This window comes from Cupressus sempervirens, chromosome 11 (genome assembly GCF_028749045.1).
Source record: "Cupressus sempervirens isolate cs-2001-9-10 chromosome 11, ASM2874904v1, whole genome shotgun sequence".
In the NCBI taxonomy this organism is placed as follows: domain Eukaryota; kingdom Viridiplantae; phylum Streptophyta; class Pinopsida; order Cupressales; family Cupressaceae; genus Cupressus; species Cupressus sempervirens.
Window position 1 is genome coordinate 524,628,472 of NC_143128.1, and position 22,198 is coordinate 524,650,669.

General features: G+C 33.1%; 1 pseudogene; it reads left to right on the forward strand.

Moving 5' to 3' along the window:
* The first annotated feature begins 280 nt into the window (after positions 1-280).
* Positions 281-1,339, forward strand: LOC149530668 (osmotin-like protein; annotated as a pseudogene).
* Positions 1,340-22,198: the final 20,859 nt, after the last annotated feature.

Consider the following 22,198-nt stretch of genomic DNA (forward strand, 5'->3'; position numbering starts at 1 on the left):
TGTATGGCATGCTTACTCTTTTGTACCTTTAATTTTTTCATTTGTATTGGATTCTTTTTCTTGAATATCTATTTTATCTATACTTCAATAATCTTCTTCTTTGCACATGGAAATCTCAATTTGTTTTTGAACCGAATGGTCAGAAAACATAATCTGATGAAATACATTTTTCTTTTTTCTCATCTTGCATGGCCTTGCATGGGGTTCCATGGGGCTACATGAATTTTTTTTGGCTTGATCATATCTCACATCTTCTCTCTTCTTTAATACTAGAATTAGTTCAATGTCAATGTGGGGGCTTGTTATGCCATTTTCTTTATTTTTAGGTAAGTCTGGATGAAGATAGTTCAAGATATACCTATCAATTCTATTTTTTATTATTATAGCTAGGGTACTGTAAAACAAGTGATTTTCTCTATGACCTTAGATGGAGAGAGAAAATCTTCAAAAAGTAAATAAGTAGCATTTTTCATTCCATTCTTTGGGTTACAAGGAATGGCAGGTGAAAATATGGTGGTGGGCAATAGCTATAAAAGAAAGCCATAGAGGATAAGTGTGGTGAACAACTGTAATTTCAACATATGGCCTAGAGTGCAGCCAATGTCAGGGTACTCTATTCTAGCCCTCAAAGTGTTTTCTTTGAAACCTAATCAGCTCAAAAGCTTCAATGTGCCAAAAGAGTATGAGGAGCATATTTGGGGCAGGAAAATATGCAATTTCACAAATACAAACATCTACCTCATAGGAGACTTCTATGGGGAACTACAATGCAGTGGTACAAAGGGGAAAAAAACCCTATCACTTTTGTTGAGCTATCATTCTATCATAACATCACATCTTATACAAAAAATATTTTTAATGGATTCAACTTTTCCTTAAACATTACAGCTCATCTACATGAAGGTAATTTTAGTAAGGCAATATGCAGAGGTGATGTCCTCAAAACTTTTCCTCATATTATGCAAGTGAAGAATGGGGAAGAGGATAGAAGCATCTATCCAACCAACCAAATGGCTGTGATTTGAAATTTATAAATTATCATTAAAATTAAAATAACACTATTTTGTAATTTTTAAGTAATTAATAAATTATAGCAATTAGTCATTCAATTGGCTATTTAGCCATTGTGGTAGCCTATACGACAGCATGCTAGGATTTGAGAAAATATAAGTATTGTTCTACTAATCAATATGACAGTTTTGATGCATGCAATTTCAGTCAATATACCTTGCACTTTAAAAGAACATGCCCTCATGCTTATGCATTTCCTTATAATAGTGTTGATTTGGTTCACACTTGTGTTCGCCTTGGAGATATCATGCTCATTTTTTGTCACTGACCGATAATGCTAAACTAAATGATTAGGCACTTTGCCTTAGCATTTGGGTTCAATTGTAGGCACCCATGACTATGTCACAAGTTTGAGTCACATTAGTAACTCTCCAGTATATCTGACAACAAATATTGTACAGCTTGGAATGGATTTTTTAGAAATACCTTCGAGGTATTTAGGGAAATGCAATTGATAGGTGTAAATCTAAACTTGACAACCTATGCCAACATCCTCCAGTCATAGATGTTTCCCTTGGCTTTTGTTAAATTGGTTGGTTTAGGACATGGTAGGGCATCCATACAATCATAATGGAAGTGGAAATATTCTATACATTATAGTTACGAGTTCTCTGATTGATATTTACTCAAAATATGGACTACTCCATAAGGAACTTGAACTATTATAAAAATTCTTGGATATATTTGAGTCACTTGTTGGGTTGGTAAGACAGTCCTATGAAGAAAAGCCAAGTTTTATTATAGCTTTTTAAGTGGACCTATTTCAATTTTTACAAACTATTATGTTTAATGATATGATTGAATTCATACCATATGTGCTTCAACTATTTGACCAACATATTGAAATAAATCAGCCTCCTCTTCCTCCAACATACATGCTGATTTTCTAGCTGCTTCTTTCCCTTGAAAAATGGCAGAAAAATAGCCAACGTTCCTTCCCTCTAAGGCTATTGTAGGTCTATTTAGAAAACTCTACATAAGAAGTGAGTTAGGAAGGGTGACTGAGAGAAGAGCTTGGTATATCTAGTAAGATAATTTCAGCAAAGAGCACATCAAGTTCAAGGTTTTACACACTAAAAACAACAATACCCTTTTTGTTGATAATCGATTTACTTGGAGCGACTGATATTATAAATTCTTCATATTAGACACGTGATAATAATTATCAAGAAAGAAAATATCTTGAATAGTTGTGACTGGAAGGTTAGTGCAGCCAATGTTAAGAGGTTTATTCCTTCAAAACAAAAGGGTTATGAGCCTCTCCATTATGTGGGGTGCAAAAAGGGAAGAGACCCCATTTATAGAGGCATAAGACAAGTCAATCTAATTCTAATTATAATACAGTGAGATGTAGAAGAGAAAAACTTTATGAAGTGATTTGTATGCAGCATGATTTAATCTATTTTTAATTTATTTATAAGGTGTTTAAAGCTTTAATTTATTTATTGAATTAAATTTCCATTTCTTCAAGATATATATTAGTAATTTAGCTATTTTATTTCAAACAAGAAATTTCATTTCCGCTCATACTGTTAAATTCAATAAATCAATTATAGTTTTCATGTCTCTCTTTTTGTTTAAGCATGGTCATATAGCTCTTACAAAGTCTATCAATGCAGATCAGCCAGGTGTTTTTCCAGTAATTATGGATCAATTTTGGGTGCATATACTCAATTTTGTATATATATTGCACACAATCATACACAGATCCTCACACATGTACCCATATGTACTCTAACCCCTAAAAATATGTCTTAAGTATTTCTTACAAATAAAATAATTAAATTTGTGCAACACAAAACAAAATTTATCCTAACCTTGAGACAAGGAATAAAGAAGTGGTAGTGGCAATTTCTAGTGTACCTGATTATAATTGCTCAAAATAAACCAATATAGATATATGAGATATTGTTTTTTACTTTTCCTTCTCATAGTCATGTCTTCTTCTAGTCACATTCATATCCCCAGTCAAGTCTTCTACATCTCATCCATTGTAAAAGTAATAATTTGTTGAATAGATTAGTAAAAGAAAATGATGGTAAACAAAAATAGCTTTATCCAGGCTAACCCAACAAACACAAAAATTTCTAAAATGAAGTGCATATGATCTAGCCATTGATAATGGTTTTCCTTAAGATGAATATTTTCCTACTATGGTTGGATAATGTGATCAAGACTAATATTTAAAAATACCTTACCACCATTTCTAATTCATTTAGATGAACTTTGTGTGCTAAAAGGATCATGAAAGAAAAAATTGAGTGAGGCAAAGAACCAGGCAGACAACTCATTATATAGATTTGACTCTGTTAATGACTTAACTAGTCCAAATGATAAAATAAGTGTACTTGAATCTATTATATCTAAACTTAAGAAGGTAATGGAGGGTGAATATGCAACCAAAATACTGACCAAGGTTGATGCAACAACTAAAGCATCCATAAAAATAGGAGGAATATAGCACCTCCACTCCAAGTTACCCTCAGTTGAATGGGAGGAATTGACTAGTTGGGAAGAGGGCATTACGTGGAAATAGGCGCATGCAAAGGGATCAAATTTTTGAAGGCATGTGAGTGAGCTTGGGTTATTATATTGGAATATGGGAAGTGTAAGGAGCCACGCGGGAATGGGTTCTAGTGGGGTCGGCCAAGAATTGAGGGTAATGTGAGGGTTTAGGTAGAAGGATAGTGGGAGATGGGTGTGGTAATGCGTGCATAGGAATTTTATTTCCATAAACCTTATGTACCCATATACCCTCATGCCACCTTTGACAGGTATGTGACATGAATGTAGAGAAGAGAGGGAGAGGGGTTGGCAATAGAGTGCAGTGTGGAAAAGGCACTTAGGTAGATGGGTATTAGGAATGTTAGGAGTTAGTAAAGTTCTAAGTTAGGCATTAGATAATATGTGGGGAAAAATAGTTAGTAAATGGATTAGTGAAAAAGGATTAGTTAATAATGTATTCTAATTAGTAGGTAAGTATATATTATTCAATAGTTAGTAGTAGTAAGGTTAGTTTAGGATTTAATTAGTTTAAAGCTTTATTTGGAGTTAAGTAATGTGTTCAAAGTATTGTTCTTTTAATATGTCTAGATTTAGCTAATTGAAATCATCGTCTTAATAGGTCAATTAAAAAATTCTTCTATTAGAAAGAGGGTAATAGTTATATAAAATATTCTTAAAATAATTTATTTTAAAGATAGTTTGGATAGAATAATTTAAAGGTAGTTATTAAATATTGGATTTACTTTAATATATTTGTTGCTTCCATTACACTATATTTCAAATATATCCTTGGTAATGGTTTATTAAGTTATTTTGCAACTAGTATAATTGATGGATTTGGATCTTAGTATTTTACCATATTGCAAATTAAGCTATTTAGATTATTTAAAAATCTAGACACCTATAATGTTCCAAATTAGTTATTTAGAACATCTTGAAAGTAGTCGCCTTAGATGTCTTCAATCTAGGTCAATTTACATAATGTTGGGCATTAGTTATTTAAATAATTCAAGATTTAGGATATTCTAATATATAATCTAGATATTTTAGTTTTAGTTAGATTAGAAGGTTATAGAATATTAAGGTAATATGGTTGCAAAAAATAAGCAAAGTTGAATAAATCTTATTCTTGGGAATGTTGGGTACATGTTGCTTGCTAGAATTACAAGTTATATTCAACTAGATATCAATGATTCTAATGTTAATGTGTCTTCTATGTGGTCATTCTCATTTAATTGAGGTAAGGGTCTTATGTATTAAATATTATAGTTGAACCTTACTATTAATAGACTCTAATGTAAACTTAAACCCCTTGTGAGAGATTCACGTCAAAAAGTATTATACACTTTGTGCACCATGTAGAAAACATGCCACCATAAGTATCCTCACGTTGAGTATTCATTTAATAGACAACCTAATGACAATGTAACAAAGTTAACATCTAGATTACCTAGTTCAACCTTTAAAAAAAATTATGTAGTTGTGTTTTTTTTGCCATGTAAAATTTGGGCATGACAAATTGATTATGTTTCATAATTTTTAATAGATGTGATTTTTTAATGGGGTTTGATGTTTTTATAGGCCTATTTTCTTGACATAAATTGCATAATCATTTGTATATTTTTTTGAGAAGTTAGCACAAGAAACAATACTTACATGTGTGACCAAAGTGCTCCAAATTATATTTTATAAGAGTCTATCACTACAATAATTTAGAGAAGTGTAATTGACATGAATTATAATTTTAAAATTCTTGAACAGAAGAATTTAAAATTGTTGAATTGTTATTGATAAAGATTTAGATTATTGTTTTTCATGATAACTAAAATTTGTGTTCTTTGAGAAGAGTATATCATGTTATAGTGACCATGATCATGGTAGATCTAATGTTCGGTAGACAAATTTGTCAATTTTTTGCATTATTTTAAAAGGGTACTAGCTCAATGGAAGAGCACCTGTTTTATAAGTAGGAGGATGGTGGTTCAATTCCATCATGCCCTAATATGACTAAATTAATGATTAGATAAACTATCAAATAAATTACCAAATATATTACCAAATATACTACCATATATTACCAAATATACTACCATATATACTACCCAAAAAACTACCATATATAATACCAAATCAATTACCAAATATATTACCAAATCAACTACTAAATATACTACCAAACATACTACCCAAAAATCTACCAAATATACTACCAAATAAACTACCAAAATTACCAAATAAACTACCATATAAACTACCAAGTAACAAAAATAAATGACTAAATCAATTACTTAATCAATGATTAAAATAATTTACTCATAAATTTGGTTGGGAGATAAATTCTGGCAATAAACTACCATTGGTCACGTGATCAAAATTAGTCACATATCTACACTTTTTAGTAGTTTATTTAGTAATATATTGTTGTTTTTGTACTAGTGCACTCAAGGGCCAGCTCAGCCTTCAGGCAGAGGTGATCAACCTTTGGACAAGAATGTCCCTATAGCCCATACCTATCATGATAGTTCTCTCCTAGTTATAGGAACCTAGGTTGGTACTAAGGAGAAGAAAATAGAGGAACCAAAGGATAATGTCTCCACTCCAGTCCCATCCCCTCATATTACTCCAATTCCATCTCCTCACATTACGCCTGTTCCTTCTCTACACACTACTCTAGTTCCATCTCCTCACCATAGCCCTATTCCATCAGTGTGCTTCACTTTTGAGTCCAAGTAGTTCCCCTATATAGATAGTGGACCTAGGGGATGGAAAGAGTAGTAGCAGTGAGTCTACTAAGTTAGATGAGGAGATGAAGAAGGCTTCAGAAATGGAGAAGAGTTAGACTTCTTCTTGATTCATCTCAAAGGATTCAAAACATCCTTTCTCTTCAACTCTTGTAACAATGACTCTAGTGAAGAAAAAGATATTTAGTATTGAATCACTCAGAATGGCTTCGAAGGTGATAGGAACAAATTCTTGGTTGGAAGATACTTTAGAAAGGAAGAGAAAGAGAAAGGATGAAAGTGTTTCCACAAAAGACACTATATCTCTCGCAGTTCATTCCAAGACTAGATTGACAAAGGTTAAGAAGCAAAAGACTTTGTCAATAATTGGGCAAGATCCAAAAATAGGACACTTGACGATGGAAATAACCAAGCCAAACAAAGGAGGGAGAATCAAGGATATGACGCCTGATGATTTTGCTTTGCATTCAATCGATCTTGGAGAGGCTAGACATGATACAAAGGTTGGCTTATGGAGATCAAGTAATGAAGTATTAGGAGGACAATTAGAAAGTCTTAAGTTATCAAAGATCAAGATGAAAGCTAAGATACAAGAATTGAACAAATTTATCAAGCAATTAGTTTTAGGAGTTGAGAAAATACACCAATCAAATCCACGAAGCCCAAGAATACCTGCATGTACAAAACCTATCACAGAGAAGAAAAAACAAGAAGAGGCAAGGGTTTGATCTGAAAAACATAAAAATTGTATTCAGACGAACAAAATGCTATTCAACGGATTTAATGAAATACAAAGAGATCAATCCTTATAAAAGGAGATCGAAACCTGAAAAGGGTAACCTAAAGCCTCAAAAAGCTAGGGTTGCACATTATAATTAATAAAATATTAATTATACGCACTTATTAGATAGCTTAAGAAAACTAGAGTAATAGGAAACTTATTTAATTAAATCAAAGTGATTTAATTAATAAGTGCAAACAACTAATTACTCTAACACCCCCCCTTAAGTGAAACTCAAGAGGTAGGCTATCCTAGCACAATTATGAAAGCAGAAAAATGGGTCCTGGCAATAAGGCCTAATCAAGTACCCAATACAAGGAAATCTCTGTAAACCAGAGAAATAGAGAAAACCACATTTGAAAAACCCTACTCCAAAAAGAGATAGCAAAGAATGTTCTAGAAGATAGGAATAAAGAGAGATCATGAAGAGAACCACTGAAACATGAAGAAGCTGCAAAACTCTGTCAAAAAGAAACTTCTGATCTATAGAACCTCCATGGAAGAAGAAGGCATGAACTGAGCATGTCTATATGGTAGATGATCCATCTCACCAAAATACATAGGTAGCTAGCCACTCCAATCACCTAGTATGTAGGATCATGTACTAAATACATAGCTCACACTAATGAACCATCAAACCAAGGAAGCATTAGAACCAAGAATAAAACCCCACTTAATGTAGATGGGGTGAGGTGATAGGCAACTAAAAAAGTAGGCCAAAAAATCTCCTACAACACAGGAACCAGACACATTGAGAGTGAGGTACAAACAACTATAAAGACACGTATCACTGACACTCCATGAGGCAAAAGAGGAAGAGGGCACAAAATTGGAAAACAACTATTCCCCCCATGGCACTTTATAAGATAGTGTGAGTATAATGAATCACAATGATGAAAAGGATCCCAAAATGTAAGAGTGCCACTTTATCTTAGTCTTTTTGCATAAAGATTCTTACAAATGATATCAACAATGATTAGAAAAAGACATAAGATTGGTACAATAGAAAGTACAAGCCAAAAAAAAGCATCTAAAGCAACAAAATCAATCCCCAAACTTGAAACAACTAGGATATCCACTAGAATGCAAAAATGCATAAGATTAAATAAATATTTCTTGGAGTAGAATCTATAACAATAACCAGCATCACTGGAAAGGGCATAGAAACAAATTTCCAACGATATAAAGAAGTCCAAAATTAGAGATCAGATGCTCCAGATACGCCTCTTGGAGTGCAAAATAGAACATCCAACTCTGACTACCAAAATAGGCAAACAAATTGCATCAAAACCCAAAAAATCCTATACCAATATCTCCATCTCGAAACTAGCTTTTTGGCACATTTTTCAGATCGAAAAAGTACATCTGTATGCTCAATTTACAGGAGAAAAAATCAACAAGGCCCATGGAATGCATGAAAATTTATTTATTTTAATAAAAAAAAAATCTCCAAAAAAACAACACCACTGGCTGAGTGATGACCAAGTAGTGTGGAGGCAGTCTACTATAGCGAAGCCACCACAGTGCTACTAGGGAATTGCAGGTAGAGTTGTTGATGGAGCTGCTAGTGGTGATTGCTAAGTAGGCCGATAGTGGTGACCACTGCAATAACCATAGCGAAGCCGCTAGCACAAAAATGCTAAATTTTATTTTTTTTTGCAATTTTTTTGAATTTCTACACCTCAAAGTGCATGTAGAGGCCATATGGCCCTACCCGACAAAAGAAAATTTGCCTTCCAGATCAACGTTGTCCAAATTGGACAATTTTTATATGGAAATGAGGGTTTTGATGCCTTTTGAATCCATCTGCGATGTCCATTTGGCCTTAAACTGCTCCAAAAATTAGTGACCCCTTATTTTCTCAAAAAAACTCGACAAAACACAAAATTTGATCTACCAAACCCTTGTTCTCTATTTTTCTCCAAATATTGAACAAGCTATAGCAAATCTAGCTCTGGTACCATGTAGGATTTGAGAAAATACACCAATCAAATCCACGAAGCCCAAAAATACCTACATATACAAATCCTATCATGGATAAGAAAAAGACAAGAAGAGCAAGGGTTTGATCTAAAAAAAATGAAATTGTGGAGAACCCTTTGATGATTGCATTAAAGAAGCTAACTAATTCGACATATTTGCATTCCTCTTTTTCATCTTATTCTTGAAAACCAAGACAAGCTCACATTGAATGCTTAATGCAAAAAAATCATTAAGATTAGAATCTATTTCACCATTATCCTTCTCATGGTGTTTAAAAAGAGATTGTTGACCTCAACTCCTCCATTCTTTCCATTAGACTTCTTTGCTGGCTTAGATTTTTAGGATCATTATTTTCCAGCATAACCATCTCACTTCTATCAAAAGTCACTTTCTCCTTTTAATTCACAAGTCCTCTTTTGCATCATTGTTTTGAGGAAAAAACCAATAACTTCTTCCTTTATATCTGCCCTGTGGCCCTTTATGATTATAGAACTCTTTCATTGTATATGTTTCTAGTCTCTTCAGTGTAGCTAGGAATCACTTTTAAAAACTCAAGGCACTTTAGGATCCTAAGATATTTCATCAATCTGAAAGCAGACAACCGGACCCCAAAAATTGGTCCAGCTAAAAAGAATTTTTTTTTCTCAAACAATTGAACTCTCAAATTGATCCATTAGTCATTTGATATTGATTTGATTGAAATTCCATCATTAAACCATCCATTAAAATTCATTTTAACTCTTTATTGCCCAATATCATTTTAGTGCTAGATGGTCCTTTAACTGGCCTTAAAAACTGAACAAATCACCTGATCGAGCTCTAAAATCCAACATATTGATTCTCTATTCTACAAACTTACACCTTGTCAAATATTTTCTCATGAAAAATTTCCCATCAAATGATATTAATTGTCAAATTTATCCTTTCAAAATTGCTTGCAAGAAAACATATCAGAAAACAATAAAAAATGTTTAGATTTGTCTTCAAAAGCTAGGCAAACTGACACTTGGAGGCATGAAAATTGGGGCATTGATTTACTATCATGAGGAGAGTACAAATCTATGATTTGGGCTCATGATGAATAATAAGATGCAAATGGAAAGTGGTCAAATTAGACTACTCAGAATTTGATGACTGAAACAATGGCAGAAAGGCGTTGTTTGCAAATGGAATTGACCTAGGAAAGTGTGGAGATGGATTTGTCATGATTTGAAAAATTGGCACACTTAAAGTACTTTTAGAGTACAACATAGTGGTAAAATACATTTGATCTCACCTATCATAGATTTATAGATATGACATCATGAACAGGGATATTGACCAATTTGCCTTTCTTGACACCATTAAAAAGTCAGAGATTGCATTTGGAATCACATTCGAAAACTAATCAAATAGATTTTTCATAAGCTCAAACTTAAAATGTAAAATATCTCTAACCTCTATAATGTAACACAAAAGGAATTTTTTCATTTGGGTCAAGTGGTCAAAAGTTATAACTCGTCAAACAAGGCCTCCCAAAATTCTAAACAATTCACAATCAGCATGACATCAATAAATGACCAACTTTGAGGGATTCAAAACTTAGTCAAATGGACTCAAAAAAAATCAAAATCTAAAACATAGGCTCTTAGGTAGGGATAATAAACATTCTCAAAGTGGCGAGTCATGAAACATTACTAGGTGTGAGATATTTAGTTGCAAACAAGGCCTCTTATCACTATTTGACATAGGCAAAAATGTAGACTTGACAATTGCTCAAAAAAAGACTTCACAAAATGGCTCGGAATGGAAATTTAACTTCATGAAACACATAAATGCACTAAATGAAAGGTGTTAGAAACATTAAATGCCTTGTGGGGCTCAAAGGTATAGTTGGGTACATATGCATCAAAAAGCATTTATAAGGCTTAATTTTCTCAATGGTACTCAAAATTGGGGCTCAATTTTGAGCACCAACAATGGCTCTATCTAGGGATTCATGTCCCTTGCAAGCATGGAAAGGGTTTAGATCTCTAGAAGAAGTAGACCATTCCCAAAAATAGCAAAAATTCTCTTGAACAACTTTATTGAAAGAAAAAACAACTACCCCTACTATGTACAAACAATGGCCCTAGGCCACCAAACTTCAACAATTTTTTTTTATCTCTGTCATAAATCTGATTCTCATCTAAATTCTCATGAGGTAAACTAGAAATATTATTCATTTCAGTCTCATCAATCAAATTAGCATTGTGAAACTCACCACTTAGCAAAATTGAATCTACATCCTTACTTCCATAAGGTATATAAAAAGTTCTAACAAGCATGCTCACAAATGTCAGACTTAAACTGAGAATCTTCTTCATTTAGTGACTCATGCATGCTATCATTCTTGAATATGAAAGCTTCATATTCAACATGGGGAAAGGGATTACACATACCTTAAAATTGTGCATCCTTATACATAACCAAAGAGTATTCATATGAGTAATTAGACTTGTACTCACACATGTCATCAATGTCAGAAGTTGAAACTAATCTGGAGTCCTTCAATGATTCTTCACAATCAACAAATGGATTAGTTGTCACATTAAATTATTCATCATAAAACTTGCTATAAGATGCATTTTGATTTTCAACAACTTCATCAAACACCTTATTATCAATCTCATAAGATGCAATCTCATCAATACTTTTACCATCACATCTGGAAGAAGATAAATTTGATCTCTTATAGAAGTAAGACAATGTATCATCATTAAACTCATCCTCATCTAAATTTGAACCTTCCATGTCTTCTTCAAACAATTGGTTGATAACTCCATGTAGTGATCCTCTTTGAATGTTTTGACAAAAAATGGGCTGATCCTCATTAGAATTTTCATCATATAAAGCACTATCATACACTTTAAACTCATTACCCATTTCATTTTCATGGAGAGTTTTAGTATGTGAAGAAAAATTAGAATCATCACCCGAAGACACAATATTAACTCCATCAAAAAAGCATGTAGAAAATAGATCAATATTAGTTGCATTATCTTCATAAAGGTGATTCAAATGTCTTGCAAAAAAATCATCATTTATCTTATCAATAGGTGTTGAAGCATTAACTTCAAAATCAATTATGTACTGCTAATTACTGTTGCATGCATCCTCAAGACACTCATCTACACAATTAGGTAATCCGTCCTTATGGATAATCTCTTTTTCTTCATATTGTGCAGACAAATCTTCTTTATAACTTTCAATCTCAAACTAGTTTACACAATTCTAAAATGGAATTTCACTTTTATATTTAGAAATAGTACTCATACCTTTACTTGCATAAGAGCACTCACTTTCATCATTACTTTTTTCTTTCCAATTCGCATCTAATTCACATGAAGATGCATATGTACTATCACTGTCCTCTTTTTGAATCAAGCAATAACTCTTGCCATTGTCTTCACATGATGCTTCTTCACAATATGTCAGATCAAAAAATTCACCTTCATCACTTGACACATCACTTCCATCTTCTTCATCCTCATAATGAGATGAATATCCTTCAACTTCAAAGTTTACAACATTCTCAACAAAGGCATATTATCATTAGGAGAAGAAAAAAATAAATTTAGTTCTTGCCTATTTAACTGATCCAATGAAGTAACTTTATCATCTATTGTTGTGATATTATAAACATGTGCATTCAATTCAGCAAGAAGGGAATCATTTCTTCTTTGCAACAAACAGACTTTATCTTTACATGTTTGTATTTCTGAATTTTCAACAAAATTATCTACAACAAAAAGGGTACATATTTGCTGATCTAAAAATAAACACTCCTTTTGACATTAATTTTTCCTTTACACCTCATCTTGCCGGTGAACATTCCTAGAGAAGTGACTCTAGGTTAAGCCATATTTTCTATTATTCTGAATCTCTATTGCCATCATGAATGCTTGATGCAAAGTCTTAGGTTCCTTATCTCTCAACAAATAGCTCATCTTTTCATCAAATGCGTCAAGATAAACAACTAGACACACTTGATCATCTGGCTTATAACTTTCAAGAATGTTGTTTAAAACCTTTGCAAATCTGATATTAAATTCAGGGACTAACTCACTATTCCCGATTTGGATTTTCAAGAACTTATCAAAATAATCAGATATGCTTATTCTTTCCTTGAACTACTTCATGAAGGCTAGAAATAATTCATCCCAAGATGAAATTGAATATGTCGATAGAAAGGAAAGCCAATCCTTAGAATTACCTTCTAAAATTTGAACAAACAACATCATAAAAACATCTACATGAGCAATCTCAAAATGACCAACCAAGTCACTAAACATTTGAACATGCTGACTGGTTGAATCTTCATGGTTCCCACTGAATTTAGTAAATATTTTTTGAGGTTATACAACATAGGGTTTGAAAAACCATGAATGCCATTAAAACATAATGGCATATATATCTTGGTAAAAATAGATTTATGATTCTCACTAACTAGCTACATACTTGATGAAAAGAAATTTGACATTCTTCAAACTTAAAACTCATTCATCATAAATACTCTCAGAATTTATTAATTGCAGTAGATCTAGAGTTATTTCTACCAATTAAGAACTTCAAACATACTTCAAAATGCATAAACACTTTTGCTGAATCTATCTCTCATAAAGTATGCTGAAATGTATTAAACCATTCTCCTATTTAATGCTCAAAACCATTTGATGGAGAATCCTTTATAAAGGTTACTTTCATAGAAATGAAATCACATGAAAGTGGAAAATACCTTCAATATTGATGCCTGCAACAACTTCAGTGCTGTAAATAATAGTAGATTCAGATCTTATCTAAATTTAGCAACATTTGCATTGCATCTCGCCTAATTCTTTCATCTATTTTCAAGAACTCAAGATAAATTCTTCAAATTTTCTTTTCGACTATTGCATCCTTCAAAATACCATCACATTCAAGAAGCACTAGTGCAAAGATATAACTTTGAGTTGCCACTCACTTAGTGAGAAAAGATTTACGAAACTTGGAAAACATAACAAGCTGGTCTAGAATTTATAATAGGTATTTGAAAACTTTATTCAACAACGTGGGAATTTCATACTCTTGGCAAAGTGAAAGAATATGACATTAACTATCAATTTTGACAGCAACTTATAAAAATGTCAAATGACTTTGATATTAAAAATTATTTAATTCAATCAAACTACTATTGTCAATGAATAAGGACACTAGGGAACATGAAATGTCAGCAAGGAAATAAGAAACACCTCTTTCTATATATATGCTATATCCAACCTGTTTCATGCTAGAGAGTTCTTTTTGTATGCAAGTCCTTAGTAGAGTTGCCATTTTGTTGGTGTTTGGAAATGCTACAGGTTTCCAATAACCCTGATGAGAATATGGTACATCTAGGGGCAGCTAAGTCCCATCCTTAACATATCATTTTAGACATTGGTCCAACTATAAGGCTTGACCCTTCTTCTACTCTAGAATCTGCAAAACCTGGGCAAGTGAATTCTCAAATCGAATTAATATGGTACTAGTGTAAAACATATCCCTAAATCTAACAATGTAGATAAAAACTCTTATATCTCATAATACTCATGCAATAACATAGATCTGTAGTAGCTAAATGCAAATCTATTATATTCATAAGCTGAGTGAGGGTTAGACTTTTCAGCTCTTCAACATGAAAGGGAAAAACATTTGATTAATGATGTTGAATTCAACAAAACCCCTAATATGCAACACCATGAACAAGTGATCCTATAACTAATCAGTGCCTTATTTGTTGGGCAATTCTATGAATCAAATACATAAATATGGATATCTGATACTTATTCATATATTCAGATATCTAATCTATCCATTCACCTTGTAAATAGACATTTATGTTCAATCTAAATCTCATTCGTACTTGATATCCTCCTCAACAAAACTTGCAACCCTATTGATTTTTCTGAAGAATTTATGTAACCTCTTGAGCTATAAGCAACAATGAAACAACATACAACCTTAAGAGACTACAACTATGACCTAGGCTCTTTGTTCAAAGATCATAAAACATTGAAAATTCATTGAGAAAGGAGACAAGATCTAAAATGAAACCTCAAACACTTGCTATTCTTTGTATTTATTTCTTTGAAATAATACATTCATATGCTTGAACTTAAAACAAAGAAAGATCTAATAGATCTAAACTTTCTATATTTATCTTCCTACTACTATTCATACAAGAGAATTATGTTGAAAGAACTGGAACCAATGGTCTCACAGTGAAAATTAAAACCCCTAATGGTATCACACCAATGATACTTTTTCTTCCCAAAAATTGGAACCCCTACAATGAGAAAGAATGAGAATGATATAGGGGAAGGAATTTCTAGATCTGCTCTATATCTGACATGTGTCCACTTGAAATTCCTTCTCCTAGCAATGAAAAGACTCTCTCTAATCTTTCTCTGCAATGGGTGAATGAAATCCTCATCGTTTGGCCTCTACAAGAAAGAAATATATGAGATACTTGATGAGAATCATAACTAATTTTTATGCCAAACTAAACTCAAGCTAAAAGTGAAAATCAGTTAAATAGCCTCTAGAAAGAAAGAAAACTGATTAAAGTTGATTTTTTCCACATTTAGATCCCAATAAGTCTTCATATCTTCCTTCTAACCAATTTGGATGTTCCATGTTGAAAATTACCCTTTCTACTGAGAAAGCCCTAGAATTTACAAATTCCCTTATAACTCCAACTGTTCAGCACCTATGTAAAAGTCGACCTTAGATTCAGAAAATTCATATCATTATGGTTCCAACGATATATTGGAGTGCCTATTTTGAGCAAAAATTGCCCCTATTATGCCCATTTGAAATTTAGGCTCCTACTTATATGCTTTCAAAGCAATATATTGTAGAAAAATTTATCCTTTTTCAATAGTCAAAACTATTGAATAATCTCTAGTTTTATTTAAAATCTAACTTGCACATGATTTTAGGGAAGATATTAAAAAATAACATTTAAAAATCATTTTACTTTTTGCCCTATTTGACTGAGGTGCCACGTGTTGTCACGTGATTGGCTCTTTTCCTACATAGTTGTTGAACCCCTCCAACTAGGTTCCACATGTTAGTATCTGATTCATCCTTACATTCTACCATGTTAGGACACCACCTCATCATGCCACATCATGGTCACTATGTCACTATTTGAGTCAGCATCCACCACATCATTAGTGACATAGCGACATTGCAACATGTGTCACCTTCTACCATGTTAGCACCTCAAGAAGTGTACCATGTTAGGAACCTCTACCACATGTCACCGTCAGATTGGTCCACCTTGCCACCATGTCACTACCACATGTCAACTTTCTATTGTGTCACTATGTCACTATGTTAATTGGCCTGCAAATTTTCCTTAGTGACATAGCGACATCTGTTAGATCTGCCATGTGGCATGATCTAGTGTGTTTGTTAGATCTGCTTGTCACAGTGCCACTTGTCTTTCTATGATTCGTAATTAGACTGTAATATGACCTCTGATTATTATCCATTGACCACATGTCACATTTGGTTCATTGACTACATCTAGGCAGGACCCACATCTTACTTTGCCAAATTTTGAGGTTTTTCAGCAAGTCACTATGTCACTATCAAAAAACCTCACAATTTTTTGGTGGCGATATAGCGACTTGCTGGATTTTGGACTTTTTTGATAGCTTAATTCATACTAACATCATCCTCCTTAATATGTATGTTCATTCAAAATTTTATGTTTGAAAGTGTCCATCTAGTTGACCACGGGCACACCACACAAATTATAGCTTCTAAAATAGCTCGTGTCTTTGACATTGTTTATGTTGTGTGAGATTGTATTTAAACAATATAAAGTACCTTAATGCGCCTAATGTGGGATAAATGCTTCTGCCATTCACTCTTCCTATGGGTGTTGAGAAACTAAACCCTTTTGTCTTAAAAACATCTAAACTAGATAATGAATATGCCTCTGAAAGAACACCAAGCAAGTGGCTATTAAAAAATGCCCCGCTTCATGCTGCAAAACATCATTACACAACTCTATCTCTGTATTTTGAACTAAATCCAAAAGGTGCCAGGTAGCTACACATCTAGATGGTTGAGGAACTAAACCTTACCCATTTTCTTCTCTAAGACCAGCCCTTTTACTGTTCTGGTGATCAAATGATCTACCAATGTCATCTTCCCAAGATCCAAATGTGCTAATATGCAGATGCTACTCACTTGCTTCTCCATTTCTCACCCCGTCCACATCTCTGCTTTTTATTTTCTTTCCTTTATACATTACTATGGATTAGAAAAAGGTATGGATAGATAGCTTTTTGTGCCTTCCTCTTATGTGTGGGTTTCTTCCTCTATGCCCTTCAACTATGATTTCCTTTCTTTGTCATGAGTTGCTTTATAAATACTCCCTTGCTGTTGACTGACCATCTTCATATCCAGCCTGCATGGGCTAAGTATGACGTGGGCTACCTCCTTTAGCTGTGGGAAACCTCTTTTATGGTGTGGGGGCTTCTAAGAAATGGGATCCTTACTTGGCATGAATCTCCCTTTCCTCTAACCATGTGGTATCCTCTGCCTATGACTCTTCTTTCCTTTTTGCTAGTACTTGCTTTTTTAACTTGCATTAACATTTAAGCTTTCTTCTAAGTTGCAAGAGCCCCTTTTTAAATCACTTTAACAAGACTCTTAAACAAAATGTTTGATCTTTTCTAACATTCTCTAATATCCCTCTATCATGGTGCATTCCTCCTTGCCGCGAGTTCCCTTTTTGAAACTATCCTACCTTCTTTCTAAACACAGGTCTCTTATTGCTTGAGCATCTTCTTTTACGTGTTTTTTATGGCATGGGCTTCTCTTTTCAAGCATGGATTGCTCTTAATCAGATTCTCTATTCCAAGATATTGTAAAGTCTATTATCTCTAAAATCAAGCTTTAAAGTAGTTGTTGTTGAATAGAGGAATAAGAGAATTTGAATTGAGCTTTCCCCTGGCTTGTTCAAATTTTTTAAAAACCTTTACCTACACCATCAAAGAGAGCTTCAAAGTAGGCATTATTAACTTCTTATGGAGAACCCTTTAATGATTGCATTAAAGAAGCCAACTGATTTGGCATATTTGCATTCCACCTTTTCATCTTATTCTTGAAAATTGAGACAAGCTCACCATGAATACTCAATGCAGACAATTCATTAAGATTACAATCTATTTCACCATTATCTTGCTCAGGGTGCTTTAAAAAGATATTATTGACCTCAAATCCTCCATTCTTACCATTAGACTTCTTTGTTGGCTTAAATTTTTATGATCATTATTTTCCAGTATAACCATTTCACTTGTATCAAAAGTCACATGCTCCTTTTAATTTATAGGTCCTCTTTTGCATCATTGATTTGATGAAAAAACCAATGGCTTCTTCCTTTATATCTTCCCTGTGGCCCTTTATGATTATAGATCTCTGCCATTGTATATATTTTCAGTCTCTTCAGTGCAGCTAGGAATCACTTTTAAAAACTCAAGGCACCTTTAGGATCCTAAGACATTTCATCAATCTGAAAGCAATCAATTAGACCCCAAAAATGGGTCCAGCTAAAAAAAAAAAGTTGTTTTCAAACAATTGAACTCTCAAATTGATCCATTAGTCATTTGACATTGATTTGATTGAAATTACATCATTGAACCATCCATTAAAATTCATTTTAACTCTTTACTGCCCACTGTCATTTTAGTGCCGGATGGTCCTTTAATTGGCCTTAAAAATTGACCAAATCACTTGATTGAGCTCTCAAATAAGACATACTAATTCTTTGTTCCACAAACTTACACCTTGTCAAATATTTTCTCATGACATATTCCCAGTCAAAAGATATTGACTTTCAAAGTTAGCCTTCCAAAATTGCCTGCAAGAAAACATGTCAGAAAATAATAAAACACATTCAGATTTGGCTTCAAAATCTAGGCAAACTGACACTTGGAGGCACAAAAATTGGGGCACTGGTTTATTTTCATGAGGAGAGTATGAATCTAAAATTTTGGCTCATGATGTATAATAGGAAAAAAATGGCAACTGGTCAAAGTAGGATACTCAGAATTTGATGACTAAAACAATGGCAGAAAAGCATTTTTTGCAAATGGAATTGACTTGGGAAAGTGTGTAGACAGATTCGTCATGATTTTAAAATTGGCACACTTAAAGTATTTTTAAAGTAAAACACAATGGTAGAATCCATTCAATCTCACCTATCACAAATTTAGAGATATGATGTCATGAATAGGGGTACTGACTAATCTACCTTTCTTGACACTAGTAAAAAGTCAGAGATTGCATTTGGAATCACATTTGAAAACTAATCAAATGGACTTTTCATAAGCTCAAACTTGAAATGTAGAATGTATCTAACCTCTAGAATGCAACACAAAAGGAATTTCATCATTTGGGTTGACTGGTCAAAAGTTATAACTCATCAAATAGGGCCTTCCAAAATTCTGAACAATTCACAATTAGCATGACATCAATAAATGACCAACTTTGAAGGATTTAAAACTTAATCAAACAGACTCAAAATGACTTGAAATTTGAAACATAGGCTCTCATGTATGGATGCTAAATAATCCCAAAGTGATGAATCATGAAACATTACTGGGTGTGAGATGTTCAGTTGCAAACAAGGCCTCTTGTTGCTGTTTGACACTTAGGCAAAAATGTAGACTTGACAATTGCTCAAAACAAGATTTCACGAAATGCCTCAGAATGATAGTTTAACTTCATGGAACACATAGATGCACTAAATGAAAGGTGTTAGAAAATTAAACACCTTGTGGGGCTCAAAGGTACAACCAAGTACATAGGCATCAAAAAGCGTTTATAGGACTTAATTTTCTCAATGGTACTCAAAATCAAGGCTTCAATTTTGAGTGCCATCACATGTCAAACAAGTAGTATATGTCAAGCACAACATGTATAAGTTAAAAAATGCCAAGTGAATAGTGAGTGTCAAGTCACTCATGTGCCGAGCAGATAGTATATGCCAAGTGATTTAGGAACCAAGAAAGCAATGCATTCTGAGTCTTTTGGATGTTAAGTCACACTTTTGACATTAGTATATGCCAAGCATTAGAGACTTCAGATGTCGAATAACATAGTTTTTTCATATTTTTTTGTATTGGCACAAACTACTATGTAGACCATTTTTGAGCCAGCTCACAAATTGAATAACAATATTTTGGTGATAAGGATGAATCTTAAGTTGGAATCCTTATGAATTGCATGCATCTAATTAGGTAAAGGGAAGGTTTAAGCGATAAAATGGATGAATCACAACTGTTGATTCATATCTAACCCTAAGTCACCTAGGTCTTCTTAAGGAGGACAAACCCTAAACTTTCTATGAGCGTGAAAGGGAATGAATGAATGATCAAGGAGAGTTTTTCATGTGCAAACGAGGACATTCATGGTGACCAAGGTATTATGACCTAAAATTGCATTGCATAATCAGTTAAAGGAGAATAGAGGAAGGAAATAGTGAACAATAAAGGGACATCTAATCAAGAAGGATTAAGAATACATTAGTTTAGAGGTGATCTGTCATCAAGCAACAAAGTGCTAACTGTAGGATCAATGTTGAGACATTCTAATAGGTAAATCAGTTAAATCTCTTAACAATGTATTCCTAACAGGCTGTATTGAAATCCTCTAACAAGGTGCTTGCTTTATTGTGAGTTAAATTCCTTTAATAGGGCACGCTTTTAATAGGGTTTTGAAATCTTTTAATAGGGTAAGACCTAACAATCTTTGTAAGCATTTAATAGGGTAGACCTTTCTCAGGGTAGATCATGTCTCATGATCAAACATTGTAACCTTTATTGGATACACTTTATTACTATAGTAGTGAAGATTTTTTGGTGTCATCCCCACCCCAGTTTTACCTTCTCATTTGAGAGTTTCTGGGTAGTCAAATTTGGTGTCATATATGTGTGAATTCTTACTTGTTTACATACTTTAGATGTACATTCTTTTACATGGTATTTCAATTTACTTATTAAATGTATGAGATGGATGTATGGTGAATTTTTTATGGGACAAAGTTTAAAGCACTTATTCACACCCCTCGCCCCCCACCCCACCCCCTCTCTCTCTCAAAATTTTACCTTTCCTATTTTATTTCCAATAGAATCTAGTTTGAAGATTAAATGTTTGAGATCTGACAGAGGTAGAGAGTTTACTCCAAATGAGTTAACATTTTTTGTGAGGAAAATGACTTTAAAAGGCATGTTTTAGACCCTTAGACATCTAAACAAATGAGATAGCTTAAAGGAGGAATATAATAGTAACATAAAAAACTAGAGAGATGATACTAGAAAACAATGTATCTAAGATCTTTTGGAGAGAAGCTGTGAATATAGTAGTGTATACTATAGACATAGTAAAAATTAGACAAGGTACTAATAAGATGCCTTATGAATTTTGGTTTGGACATGCACCCTCAGTTGAGCATTTTAGAATCTTTGGAAGTAAGTGTTACATTAAGAGAGATGATGATATTAGAAAGTTTGATTCAAGGATTGATGAATGTATATTGCTTAGATATTCATTTAAAAGTAAAACATATAGATGTTTTAATAAAAAAACTATGACTGTTATTGAGAGCGCAAAGGAAGAGTTGATGAGAATTTTGGAATTCATGTCAATGAAGAAGTTAATACAAGGCCTAGCAAAGAAAAGATAATTAAGAATCATTTTATGAACTCACATTGATTTGTAGAATGAAATTTAGAGATAAGCACATAGCAAAGAATAAAGATCTAAATCTAGAGTTGAAGTCAAGGTTGACACGGTGACACCTAACAAAAATTTGATAAAGAATCACCCTACTCATCAGATTATTGGAAGTAAATAAAAAGGACTTATGAAAAGAAATAAGTTACGAGAAGAACTATGCTTTATTTCTCAAGTTGAAGCTAAAAAAGATGATGAAGCTAGTAATGATGAATTTTGGACGAAAGCTATGAAAGAAGAACTAGAAAAGATTGAAAAGAACAATACATGGGAATTGGTTCCTAGACCTAAGGAAAATAATATTATTGGAACTAACTAGGTATTT